The following is a 14,479-nucleotide window of genomic DNA, read 5'->3' on the forward strand; positions in this document are numbered from 1 at the left end:
CAGATCTTATCAAATCCATGATTAGCTCCATCTTGGGTCTGTCTATAAAGTGCCAAATTAAACAGGATTTCCTTCAAATGATGTTGGTCAAGTTGAAGATTGCTGTGGGAAGTATTCACTGTAAAAACCTGGGTTCGGCTCAAGCTTTTATCATAAGTAGATTCTTTCACCTCTTTGGGGTCAGTTTACCCATTGAAAAATGGTAACAGCAATGCCTGCCCTATTAGATCATGGTTCTAAGTTCTAAGCTCATTAATATGCATGTCATAACTGTTGGGCATTCCATAACTGTGCACTAGGAAATTAGTGCACAGTTGAAATGAAGACCTCTCCAAAGACATATTTGTGGTGCTCATAGAGACTGGAACAAGGAATGTATGGTGCTTTTGGACCTCCTTCATGAAGCTTCTTTGAGTGTGTAATTTCTCCTCTAAGTGTTAATAGTGTCAGTGGCTTCTAGGTGGTTGACCACCTCTGTGACTGTACCTCTAAATACTGTCATTTCTCACACATCATTTGACTTTTATCAACTCACAGAAACTTTGTTTCCAGTTTGTTAATTTAGGTAGTTCATTATGTCTTTATATTAATGCTATTGCCATAGGACCTTCAATAGGATTACAATTTACCCGATTGATTGTTTTTCCACCACAGGTCATTTTAGTCAAACCCAGCATTAACATTGTACACTTAGCAAAAAGACCTGTAAAAAGGTAAAAAGGGGAAATTGAGTTATGTGTAAGGTTGGGAAGAGTAATCTTAATGCAATGTATTCAATGTTGAAACAAAGAAAAGATTTACCAAACTGAGTTATCTGCCCCCACCAGTGTAAGAGAATTTTCATGAATGGGTAAGGATTGGAGTTCCACAAGGTGGACTTGTCTTTAATGGTTCTAAACTAGTCTCCTTAGAACTTGAAGGTAAGAAACATAGATATCTTTTTTTCTGTCCACAACAACTCACTCAGTGCCTCGAGGATGATAGGCATGTTATAAAAATGTGCTGATTGAATGAATAAATCAATAAATATCCAGAACAGTATATAATAAAATTAATCAGAAAAGGAAAACTTTATTTTTGGAGATTAGCTGGAAATTGTTTGCCTTTTAGGTTTTCAGATGCATTTCATGTTACTGAAATGCAAATCTCAATCTTTCACATTTAAGGTGAAAAAAAAGGTCAGGAAAGTCCTTAGTTATTTGTAATGTAAGTCATTTGTAATATAAGTAATTTGTAATATAAGTCATAGTTCCCAAACAGTAAAGAACTATGTTTTTTTGTTTACTGTTAAACTGATGATCTTAAATAGTCAGTATAGAGATGCAACAATTTTCAAATCTAGCTGTTTGGAAACTTGTGCCTCTCTAATCTACATTGTCTATTTAATGTCTTTCAACATTGTGGATCAAATAAAAGTTTTAATGCTTTTATACATATTTCCACTTAGGCATTTCTAAAACTCATTCCTTTTTTTCTTTTAAATTCTTACATAAAAGAACATTTTAAAAATTGAGTTTCCAAAATCATGAACAGGAACACTTGACTGGCTTTTATGCTACTAATTTTTTTAGTGGAAGGGGTGCAAAAAGCATCTGGTGATTTTAAATGTTAAATGAAAGGGAGGGTATCTGAATTCCTTCTCAGCCTGGCATTCAGTTGTTTTGTAACCTTCGGAAAACTCACTGAATCTTTCCATTATTCTGTTTAACATTTGCAATGTGCCTCTTGTGTATCATTCTTTTCTTTTCTATGGTTCCTGTTCATGAAGATTTATAAGTTAACACCCACACTTAGTAACTGATTGTTAAGCCAGGCATTGATTTAAAAAAGAAGTAAATAAAAATCATGGGCAGTATGCTAATTGTTTGCATTGTAACTGACTTCTAAATTACTTTTTTAATATCTTTCTTTTGTTTGGATCTTTTCCATGTTACAAAAATATTAAACTGACCTCATTTTTTAAAAGGGCAGCACTTCTAAAATAGAAACCGTGTTAAAATCACCTTCTATTTAATATTGTTACATTTTTTTAGCTATGCTTTTAACATGTTGCAGCATTGATTTATTCTAAATTGATTGCTCTTCTTCATTGAGCTGTCCAAAATAATATCCTGAGAGGTTACAGAATCCATCAGGATGGACAAGTAATTTAAATTATTTCTTTAGGCATGTAATACTTTGTACTTTACATTACATTTCATCTACCTTTGTGTTCTTCAATCACTAGTTTATTAAACTTTCTTACAATTCTCCACATTTGTTCAAATTCTCTTAGGAAAATTAAATATCATAATTATGTATTGTCAGCATATTTCAGCGGCTTGTTATTCACTATCATCCATTATTATTAACATGCATATTGCATATACAAGTCTCTACTTCAAATCTCCAAGGAACATCATTATTAACTTCCTACCAGTTTGAGAATTATCTTTTTATTCTTACTCTTGACCTTCTTACTCTGTCACAAATCTTTAATGTCAGGCAAGATTTAATTTTCCTATTGTAATCTGTTTTATTAATAGCCTTTGAGAAAGGATTGGCTTAAAAAATAAAAAGCTATTTGGAAGTCTAAACAAAATACATTAGTTTATAGTTATTTGTAATTTATCTCATTTAATATTTTCTTTTTATTAAAGGTGCACATCAGCCTATGAGTTTTGCACATATCTCCATCTATAACCATAAATAAATTATAAACAGTACTGTCGCCAAAGAATTGCTAATATAATTTTGTGCAAGTAGAAGTAGACAAACTTGAAAGTAATCATTTACTGTTCTAAAACTCATGGTGACAAAAAGGCATCATTGACACATATCTTCTAAATTAACACAATTAAACAAGGCCTAAAATGTATGCCTTAAAATTATTTTTAAAAAAGTTGCACTAGTTCCTCTTTCAACATCCTTAAATAGTTACTGATGTTTCAAATCCTAACCATGTCAAATACTACTAGTTTTTCTAGTAATACAGTAGAATGACATTTTTAAATAAATTAAAAAAAATAGATTTCTTTGTTATATTTCATGCTTTTTTCAATGGTTTACAAGTAAGTAATGGAAATCTAGAATGATTATCAGTTTTGTTGATAATGCAAGGGCATTTTCAATGAATGGACTTCTCATGATGGAAAAAGTATTAAAAATGAATGATGTCTCTTTAAAGTTAATCTTACAGTGAAATATAAACAAAACTAAGGTGCAAAAATGATATGAAAAAATATTCTCACATTGTTTTATTTTTGTGACAAATATTATTGTCATGCCCAGAATATTGGACAAATGAAGAGTTGTATTTTTACTTAGTAGATATTCATGTATTTCATGTATTTATTAGTAATCCTAATATAAATACATATTTATGTGTTTACAATGAAAATAATTCTAAACTATAATTATAATAACATTGTTTAGATGTAAAAATTATTTGGCAGTGTGTAACTCTAGGCAGAAAATCTGTTCCCAGCCTGGAGAAAATTACCTTTGAAGTCAAAATCACTCAAAGGGAGAAATAAAGTGGGAGAAACCCATTTATTGCTTGAAAGCAGTTGTCCACTTCTGCTCCCCAGTGTTCCTCACAATGTCCACTACTGCTCCCCAGTGTTCCTCACAACCCAGCTTGAAAAAAGGGACCCCACCCAACATCTCTGGTCCAGATATTCCCTAGTTCCCCCTTATAATTACCTGTTAATATGGACAGGGACTACTTCTCTCCACCCCTTGCAAACAACTACTGATATGGAGATGCATTAAGGCCAGGCTAGAGGTTCTAGAAATACTGCAGTTATACCCACAGCCCACCCATTTGGAAATCTAGCCTCACAATCTATTCGCTTCCCATCTTCCGCAATGGTCTATGGGTGAGAAAACTGGAGCACTGTAACCATACTAATAATATACACTAACAACAGCAATAAAATCATGATAATCTTCAAGTTGGAGGATTCAGCTAAATTCAAAGCCCTATGCAGCTTAAGTCCATAGTTCACCCATTCCACGGGCACCAGTTGCTGAATGGGTATGGAGTTCAGAGCAATTATCATGTGGCAGCTGCAGCCAGGGGGCTGGTCCAGGCCACAGGGACTGTAGAAGGAAATAAATTTAGGGCGGTAAGATACGTGTTTTAATGATACCAGCATAGGCAAATCTTATCCATCAGGTAGGATGCATGCAAGAGACTGGTCCTGTGATAAGGCAGTGGTAGGAATGGGATATCATCCTGGTCTAGTATAACAGACTTTCACCCCCCAACTCCTTGTGGCAGTTGCAGATGGATGAATACATAGGGCTATAGGAGGTACATTCACAGTTCTAAAGATAAAATAAAACTTCCTCGTAAGATGCTCTTACATCCTGGGCCTTTAGGTACACTACCATGATCTTTGGGGCCACTCTGCTGTTACTCCAGAAATACATAGGAGGACAGCTTCAAGGTGCCAGAAGGGCAAGCCATCACTGGTCCACGTGTCAAAATGTCCAGAGACACGTCCACTCAACAGTGTCTTCAGGGTTTAATGCAGTTGGGGCTGGCAGCAGGATATTGCTCTGCTGGCCACATCCTGGCTTCAATAATTCCTCTTTTGATTGCACATACAGTTGTGTAGGAGAGGCAGCAAGGTGTGCTAACATGTCCACAGGGCTCAAGGCTCCTTTTCCGGGCTTCTCATGCAAATGCTGTAGCACTGTCCATAAGTAAACTAACCAGCCTCATAGACTATTAGTGTTTGACTTCAGGTCAGATTTTAACAAACCATTGAACCTCTCTATCATACCTGCTGGCAGAGTTATATGTTATATTTCCACTTTATTCCTAATTTCTGTACCATTCTTGTAATGCATGTCCAGTAAAGCGGGTGCCCTGATCACTCTCAAACACCTGTGGCTGGCCATAGGCTGCTGCAAAGAGATGCTGTAGGCCCCTCTTGGTGGTTTGCTGATCTGCATGATGTGCAGGAAAAGCAACCAACAGTCCAGTAGCTGTGTCCACACAACTCATGGCATACTGATATCCTTCTGATATGGGCAGAAGCCCAATATAGTCTATCTGCCACCTGACAAGGGGTATTGGCCCCTTTACTATTTCCCCATATTGCTGTGGGACTTGGTGTAAGTCCCTGTTAGAACCAACAAAGCACTCCTCCTGGGCTCTGCTGAATTCTTCAAAGGTCAACAGCAAGCCCTACTGACTGGCTATAGTCCACATTGTCTTTTGCCCCACATGCAACAAATGCTGTTGTAACCATTGGGTGTGGCATCAGAGGCAGGCTTTCCTTCTAGCCAGTGCACCTGGGCCAATGTGTCTACATCATTCCCTGGGATGCCAAAGGCAAATGGCCAATCACATGATATACAATAACAGTCTTATTCTGACCAGAGGCCCATAGGTCTTGCCACACCTCTTGCCACCAAAGGGGCTGGTGACCAACCATCCAGTTGGCCTGATACCATGTTGGTAGCCACAGGGTCAAGCCCTAGTAGACGGCCCAGCTGTCAGTGCAGACAGCTATAGAGGAGGGCTCCTGGGTGATCATGACCCATACTTCCTGCAACTCAACCCATTTACTGCTCTTCCCCTCTCAAATCAACCCACATATGGGTCTTCAAGACCATCACAGGGCCCTTTGCGCCTCTCCTTTCAGTCCTGACCCATACTTCCTTCTAGGCTCTTATTGTTTCAAGCCCGCCCAGATCTGCTAAAGTACAAGTAGCATCACTTATGGGTTGCCCTATGTGGGAATAGTCACTAGGAACCCAAAGAGAGATAGGGTAGCTGTATGGAGCACCAGATTTCTCATTCTGATGGTGAACAAGTCCTCTTAGGGGCCCTGGGGGTCCATATTATAGATGATATTTTTCTTGCCCAGTTCCCATAACACCTGGTAGAGCTCTGCATACATTTTCCAGCAAGTGGGTAAGTATGGTAAATCACCCTGATTAGGCCAGACTGCCCTGATGGCTGCTGTAAGCCAATCCAGAAGCACCTGATTCCCTGAGGTGTGATAGCCACTTTGCAACTGCTGTCAGAGGGAAGGGTGAGTCATCAGGGAAGCCAGTCTACCCATTTCAGAACCTGCCATAACAATGTTTTCCACCCCCATATCCCAGAGATGTGAATGCCATTTGGCAGAGGTTCTGATGGCTCCTGTCTCTACCAGACTTTCATGTCCACCAGTTCATCCTGGTTATAGGGGCAGAGCATGGAGTGCTCCACAACCTGAGGAGGGGGTGGCTCTTCCCCCTAAGGAGCTCGTGGTTGTTGTGTTTTTATTTTTTAATTACAACAGGGTGGGCTTTTAATATAGAAAAGGCTGGTGCCTCAGGGAGTAGCCTCTTCAGCTTCATCCCCACCCCCTCACCCTCCCCTGGCATATCCTCTAACATCTCTAGGGCTGAAGGCACCGCTCTTTCCTCCTCCTCCACCATGGCCTCTTACAAAGCTGATTTCTGATTGCCTCCTCCCTAGCTGCTAACATCTCTTCCAAAGCACCACCTGTCTTCTCAATAAGTGTCTCATTCTTAAGGGCATCCCATAGGTAATCGTCCAGCTTCTTCAAGTTATGCCTAAGTGTGTCTCTGTCCTCACTAACCCTTTCCACTATCTCAAGAAACAAACATCCCACCATCCTGGCCATCAGGGCCCCTAAGCAGTCTTCTATTTCACAGAGGGCTGATTCCACAGCTTTCAGTGTCTCTACCCTTCCCCAGTTCTGAGGAAGGCCCAACCCCTCTAGGAGTGCTTTACCCTAGACAAATTTCCCACTAGGGGCTCCCAATTGGAAGCCCCACGGATAGGGGTCTCCTGGGTGCAGTCGCACCCTCCACCACTGCCAGAAGTAAGGGTAAAACCCCCCACTGTAGAAACCACTGGGGCCTCCCCACCATCCACAGGGGTTTTCTGGGTATCTAACCACCATCTCTAGGGGCAGCCTGCCCAGCTTCGTACCCTTGAAGACAGATTTCAGGTTCAGAGATCCTGCTGACTACCATCAGGTGTAATTCCAGGGGAAAATATGTTCCCAGCCTGGGGCATATTACCTTTGATGCCAAAGTCAGTCAAAGGGAGAAATAAAGTGAGAGAAACCTGTTTATTGCTTACAAGCATTTATCCTTTTCTGTTCTCTCATATCACTCGCAAGCTGGCTGCAAAAAAGGTACCCCAGCCAACCTCTCCGGTCCCGATATGCCTTTGCTTCTCCTTGTAATCACCTACTGATATGGAGATGGAGTATTGTTCTCCAGTTCTTGGAAACACCTATTGATATGGCAATGCACTAAGGCCACGTTAGAAATTCTGGAAATATTGCAATTTCACCCACAGAGTGAAAGACAGAAGTTACAGTTAAGTTAATATCAGCATAATTGATCCTTTAATCCTGAGATTGCAATTATTTTTTAAATGGTTTTCTTATTTTGCCTAACTTAATTAGAAAATAAAAATAAGATCCAAAATAACATCATTGATGAAAAATAACATTTTCATTAATTTAAGCAGTTCTCTTTAAAAAAAGCTACAAAGTAGACATTTTCTTAGTAGTTTTTATTTGATTTCAATTATGTTATTGGCCAGATTTATATTTTATGATTATTCTTCATGTTATTTTTAATAATTTCAATGTTCTGTCATTAGCAACGTATCTTCTAAATATGTCCCTCATCACCCTAATATTTGTGAGAATAAAACGTAACACTTTAAAATTCTGAATCCTCTGTTAACTTCTTTTTGTTTTTGAAGGCTGCGATTAATATTACGCATTGCTTATACTTTCAGTGCTAAGATTGTTAAGGTTGATGTGTATAATTTTAAGTGATGTGTCTTGTTTACAGTGTCCTTTACCACAGTGTTTGAGAGAAACCATATGATTACGGTCTTAGAGATTGTCCTGTAAATATACTAATTTTGTTCTATTTCCCTACTATCCTTGTCAATGGAATGGCTTAATCTCATCTTTTTCATTCTTTATTTTTCCCTGAAAGGACTTATAAGGCTGTCAGCAAAATGGATTAATTTTGTTGCTCTGTCATCATAAAATGTTCAATTGTAACAAAGAGTTATTCTTGAATTTAAAGTATACCTCATACTTTTGTAACAAAAAAAATTACTGAGAATGAGCCAAAAGAATTAATCCATTTTTATCAGAATCTTTAAATGGCAACCCTCTACTTCTTGTAGAGTGCTACATAGCACTGAAGAAGTTACATATGCAGTAAAATAACTTGTAACTTTTAATGTACATTATCTAATTCTCAACCTTAGAATCTGTTATTGGAGTATCAAGTCACTCTAGAACTAAATGATCTCCAAATATTACTATCCAATAAAAACAATAGTCTGTACAATGGTCTAACAATTAACTAAGACAGTAGGAACAATACAATATAAACTATTTCCAAAGTACCCTGATTTATCTAGAGAACTGTGTTCCAGTTCATATTTATCACTGCCTCAATCACATCCCCATTGGCTTCCAGTGACATCACTTGCCCAAGTGATACCAAACTTCTTTGTCTTCTGAAGCCAAAGGCATTGTTTCATCTACCTGGCTTGATATCTATGTCAGTATAAGAAAGCCGTGTCCAGGCCTGATTTTCCTGCTCTTCCATGTGCCTTCATACCAGTCAATGGCCTATTTACCCCTCTGGTCTTCAGTTAGAAATTTTTATAATGAATAGTTTTTCTTTTATGATTAAAATAAATTATTCTAATTAGGTAGTTGGAATTGGTTGGAATCAGACTGAAAGAAATAAAGTAAGTGAAAAAGAGCAGCATAGAACAATTTTCCATTCTGGTGAGCAAGTCCTAACACACAGGTTCTTAGCATTACTCCAGCACACTTCACTCTATTTTTCTTGGTAGATACATAGAAAAGTTTGATCTTTCATGAGAAAATACACTAATAGATTAGCCTATCTATGTAAAGGGAAACAACCGGCAATTCCTGCCACACCCTCATGACAGTCGATGTTCCTTTTATCATTAGTGCAATTTTTGGTTTATTCTTGCTTAACTGTGGCTTTACTGAAGTCAGTAACATGCCATGTCACTTTTTATGGTATGAGGAGCAGGACTGCGTGAAAGTTACTCTGAAGACTGATTTAAATGAAAAAAAATATGTTTTCATTTAAAGAAAGGAGCAAATGAATCAAGCATGAATTTATTTCTCAATATTGCTTTCAGGAGCAACATCAAATAGCCTCCATTCATTAAGTCTTCAGCCAACATTACTGAGTGTCTACTATATGTCATAGTCTGTATGACACTCTGGTGATTCAAAATTATAGAGTGAAAAGCTGAAACATTCCCAAATGGCCCTAGAGACTAGCTTGAGGTTCTTGACACAGAGCCAGCTGGGACCTAGGGATGCAGTTCTCTCTTCATCAGATGGAGCTGTGCCAACCTGACTTCCCATGCGGCACCCAGGGGCCAGGTATTTTCCCAGACAACTTCTGGTATCAAATTCAGATTTCTTGGCAATTAAATTGACTGCTAATTCCTTTTATAATTGACTACATTGACCTCCTATTCAAGAGAAGCAGGTTGCTCTCCTCTAGAAGGCACATCTCTACTGTATATGCAGCAGAGAGGCCTGGACCAGCAAGCCCTCTCCTGGCAAAAGGGGCTGAGCCTTCTCCTATTGCTGATCCTGGGCTTATAAATTTACCTGGATAGGTGCTTTATAGGATACACTGTGTGGGTCTGGGTTCCAGTAAAGGGGACTAGAACCTCTATTCTCTCTTCTTACAGGACAAGCCTAAGTATATAGACTTACAGAGGGTAGCAGACTGCTGGAGTCAATAAATCTTACTTTAGGTTTCAGCTGCCTAACATTGAAAACTTTTGGACCCTTGGGAGATTGTAACTTCTCCTTAGGGTGGTTTTGGTGGGAGAGAAAACTGCCCCATAATGGGAAAGAGAGAATCTGTAATCCAAGACATCTTGTTAGGCAATCCAAAATTAATATTTAGGGTAACTTTCAGGCAGTCCTGTTCCTCATACCATAAGAGGTGACATGGCTTGTTACTGACTTCAGTAATGCTACAGTTAAGCAAGGATTAAGCCAAAAATTTTAATACAAAGAAACAATTGTCAATAATGCTAAAAAGAATATCAACTGTCATGAGGGTGTGGTAGGAATTGCTGTTTGCTTCTTTAACATGTATTTTTTCTGTCTTTCCTAATAATCGTACCCTGTACTTAAAGCTGTGAACTTGGCCTACTAAAATAAAAATTGCAGCACGAGAGGAGGAGGCAGCACGAGAGCACCGGCAGCAAGGTGCCATTGGAGACAAGACGGCATCGCTGCCAGGTGTTCTGAAGGAGGAAGAGGCCATCATGGAAAAAGACGAACTCTTGAGGGAAGCACAGGCGGAGGGGGCACGAGAACATCAGCTGCGAAGCATTGAGCTGAAGGTAAGAGACCTTCTGAAGACTAAGCTAGCATTGTTGCAAGACACTGTAGCAGAGGAGGCACTTGGGGGAGTGGAGAGTCTATTTTGCAGCAGAAAGTGCTGAAACTAAGTTCTGGCCATTGAGGTCTAACTAAGCACAGGTTTTGAATTTCACTTTTAGAAACCTCCTTTAAATAGACTAATTTTTTTCTCCCCACTTCTTCCATCCTGCTGCTTAAGACACAGTGGTAAAAATAAGAACTCTAGCAGTTGTCCTGGACTAGGAGAGGTAGCAATAGCCTCATTTGGTGGACTGATAAACCAGTCATTCCTGAGGACTGGAGACAAAGCTATCTCCAGAACTGGCAGAATTGTTATTTGGGGGTTTACTCTTAAGCACAAATAAACCTAATGCCAATTGATAATGTTTTCAGAAATATCAATGATTTGGATCTGAGAGAGCTGGAGATGAGGACAGATCATGATATTCCCGAACAAAATCATGACTAGCATGGCATCTGCAAGTGTACTCTTTGTATAACACAATTCTAGTCCTTGATTTAATTTGTTCTTTACTCCCAGTAGGTAATGATCAGAGACTAAGAGACTTTCAGCAAAGGAAGTCAGATGCTCTGGAAGGATGTAACATTAGGATGAGACAGGGCTATTACATGACCTTGAACAACAGTTTAGAAATTATATACAGATGTAAACATACTCACATATATATGTATGTGTGTATGTATATATATGTATGTATGTACATACATATTTCTAGATGGACGCAAGTAAATTTTTGAAGCTGTAACTTCTTTTCATACTTAAGTATAACAAAAATATCCAAAAGTAAAATCTTTATTTTCATATTCTTTTTTTTCCATTTATTTATTGAGTCTAGGGATTAAAACAAATTAGGGTAAACAAGTGTTTTTGCCATATTTATTGTGAGATAATAGCTTTAATGTCAGATTTCTCTTTATCCAAATTCTTTGAACATATCGAGCTTATTATAATAAACCTCAAGTTGTAATTAAATTAAAAAGATCTTCCTTGATTAAAATATAAATGCCACACAAAAGTACCTCAGTGTAGCAAAAACAAATCCAAGTGATTTAACTGCTGAGGACTCTAATCTCTTAGTGCTTTGCTTGTCTATTAGAAAGTAATGAAAAACTTTCAAGATTTCAAAAAAATCCATAAGGACTTTGTTTAATCAAAGTGTTGCTGAAACATTTCTAGAATGTCAACATAGTGGCTTTTATAGATTACAAAGATGGTCATTAAAAAATAAGATAGTATTTGTCAGAATAACATGAAAAAAGCATCCCAGCATGCTGTAAGTGATAATGGGAATTTTTATTAATTTATAACTATCATGGGGTTTTTGTAACACAATCCTGGGCTTTCAGTGAAGAAAATGTAGCTAATTGATCAAGTCTTAATAGTTAACATCTTAAGTGAAATGCTTAGAGCTAATAGCTTTATTAGCGAAATTGACAGTTCTGGTGTTCCTCCCAAATGCTATTATTAGATAATGTTAGCTTACTTACATTGGTGGACTTTTTAGTACAAGGCTACAAAAAAGATAACATTTGATCTTTACGAAAGTCTCTTTTTAGTTTTTTTGCTATATAGTAGAATTTATTTTTCATGGTCAAACTTTTTTTTAACAATTTATATTATCTTAGATATGTATTGATATTGACTGATGGGAAACAAATTTTCAGAAAAACATTGAAGTACATTTTTCAGTTATAAATAAAATAGAGGTCAATAAAATGGTCTATTAAGGAACAAAATAAGAATAATCTAAAAGCCTTTTCACATTATGAGTACACATTTGTGATGAGAGACATCACTTGCTCTGTGGTTTATGATTGCTTAGGCCATTTAATTTCTTCATTCTCCATGTTCCCTTGACTTTTTTTTTCTCTGTTTTGACTCTTACCATGGTCTGCCTCAATGTTACTTCTTGTGTAGAATGCCCCACATTAGACTATTTTTCCATCAGGAGCAAGCCCTGCCAGGTGCAGCTATAGATATGGACTTTTGAGTTCTATCTTATGTTTATTCACTGCTGGCCACTGTGAAAGTCTATCTTCTGGCTAGTGTTACAGCAACAATGCCTAAGAATGCCTTGACGCAAGTGGCCTTGTATGCAAATTTTATGCAATTGTTATGTAGTTAAACAACCTAAATTTGGAGAACAATTTCTCAACATTTATCAACAGCCTTAAAAACTTTGAAAATATATATATTCTAAAGAAAAAACAGAAACAAAAACTTCTAGATTTTGTTAAGTTTTATGCACCAAGGTATTTACAGCCACTTTTCAGCATTCAAGTATTGGAAACACTTTAAAAACTCAACAAGAAAAATAATCAGGGCCCTATGCCACAATTAGTCAATTTCCTGCAAAAAGAGCAGGGAAATAGGACAAGGGTCATGCCATTGCAAAATCTTTTTAGCCTGTGAAAAAGGCCCAGTTTATTCTTTAATTTAATCTATATGCTGTTCTTCCTCTTCTTTCAGCCCCTTAATCTATTAAGTAACTTTGTAACTAAGTCGAGAGACAAACCTCCAGAATCTAAATGAATCTACATGGGTAAAGAATGCTGAGATCCAGATCAACACAGTTATCTAAGCAACCCTATTCTTAACACAAAACTTCGAAGGAGTTATGAATCACCTGGATTCATCATGCCTTATACAGAACCCTACCCAAAGGACCTATAAAACCGCAAACCTTTAACCCTTAAGTTCGTCTCCTCTCTGAGGTTGCTCAAGCTCCTGAGTGTGAAATGCTTTATCAAATAAATTTTCTTGTTGCATAATCATATTGCACTCTTCTCTGAACTTTATCTCATGATAAAGACAAGAATCTGCCCACCTCCAGTAATAAATGTCTTTGTCACTTTGCTATTTCATTCATCTTTCTAGTCTTAACACAATCCTTTTCTCCCTCCTTGTTTTACTTCAGACCAGTAGGAAGCGGAAGTGCTCAGAATATAATCTCACTCCATCCAGTGCTCTGTAGTGTCCCCCAATTCTGGGGTGATAGGGATAAAATTCCCACACTGTGCAGATCAAGTAGACATTGGATGCCAGGTGACCCTGGTTTTAGGAGTTGGCAAGGAATCTGCTCTACCCTGATCAGGAGTTCAATGAACTTTCCTTTTTCCCTCTGTTCTTCCTTGCTCTCTACTGGTTGTATGGCTGCTGACATTTGCTACTAAACCCTTGCTTTACAGAATTCCTTTCTTGCTGGCATTGTTTGAGCTGATTGAGAATTCTTTCCTCATTAGAGTCAAGAGCCCTCCCCAGTCCAAGTTGATGTTTCACCTAATGCACAGGGAGAGACCTCCCCAGATGCACTGCCCAGAAACAGTAACAGTAGGACAAATGGATATTTTGGTGTTTTTGTGTTTTTTTTGGCTAATTTCAAAATGCTGATATCACTAATATCCTCTACTTAAAAAAGTCTTAAGTTTATAAAATAAAATGAGAATAAATACATGCAATTGCATTTCAAATGTACTAAATATAAATACGGTATGTCATGGAGTAGAATTATCAATTGATATTTTTCATTCAAATATAAATTAACAAGTATTTTCAGTGAAACAAATATAATACAAAATGAAAAATTAGATATAATTATGAAACATTTAAAGCAAAATTATATTTGATCATTTTTTACAAAGCACTATCTGAAAAAAAGTGTCAGTATCAGCAATGTCAACTTATGAGTATATTTTTGTGTACATTATTTCCTGCTGATGAAGCTCTTACTGACTCTACAATAGTCAAGAAAAAGATGAAGGGAAAGGCTATAAAATAACTAAATACTTTATTATAAATCTTTTGCCTTCAAATACATCACTTAGTTGATAATTTTGAGGAGATCATTTAAAATAAGATTTTAGTTTTTCTTCTTGGCTTTGTAAATTTTTTTGTTGACGAAAAGCTATACATTTTGTTTTTATTACAAAGAACAGTTTCCTTGTTTGTGATCTTTAATTTAAACATGGCTAAATGGAAGTTTTCTTGCAGACTTTCCTAGATAACAGTGTTAGTACTATTATGTTCATAT

At 37.3% G+C, this 14,479-nt stretch overlaps 1 long non-coding RNA gene across 1 annotated transcript in view; it reads left to right on the forward strand.

The window, feature by feature from the left end:
* LOC140848921 (uncharacterized) overlaps positions 1-14,479 on the forward strand; it is a 49,632-nt gene that overhangs the window by 4,103 nt on the left and 31,050 nt on the right. The window contains exon 2 of the long non-coding RNA XR_012130225.1: positions 10,199-10,408. This is a non-coding gene — a long non-coding RNA (uncharacterized lncRNA). The remainder of the gene's footprint in view (positions 1-10,198; positions 10,409-14,479) is intronic.

This window comes from Manis javanica, chromosome 4, assembly GCF_040802235.1.
Source record: "Manis javanica isolate MJ-LG chromosome 4, MJ_LKY, whole genome shotgun sequence".
Taxonomy (NCBI): domain Eukaryota; kingdom Metazoa; phylum Chordata; class Mammalia; order Pholidota; family Manidae; genus Manis; species Manis javanica.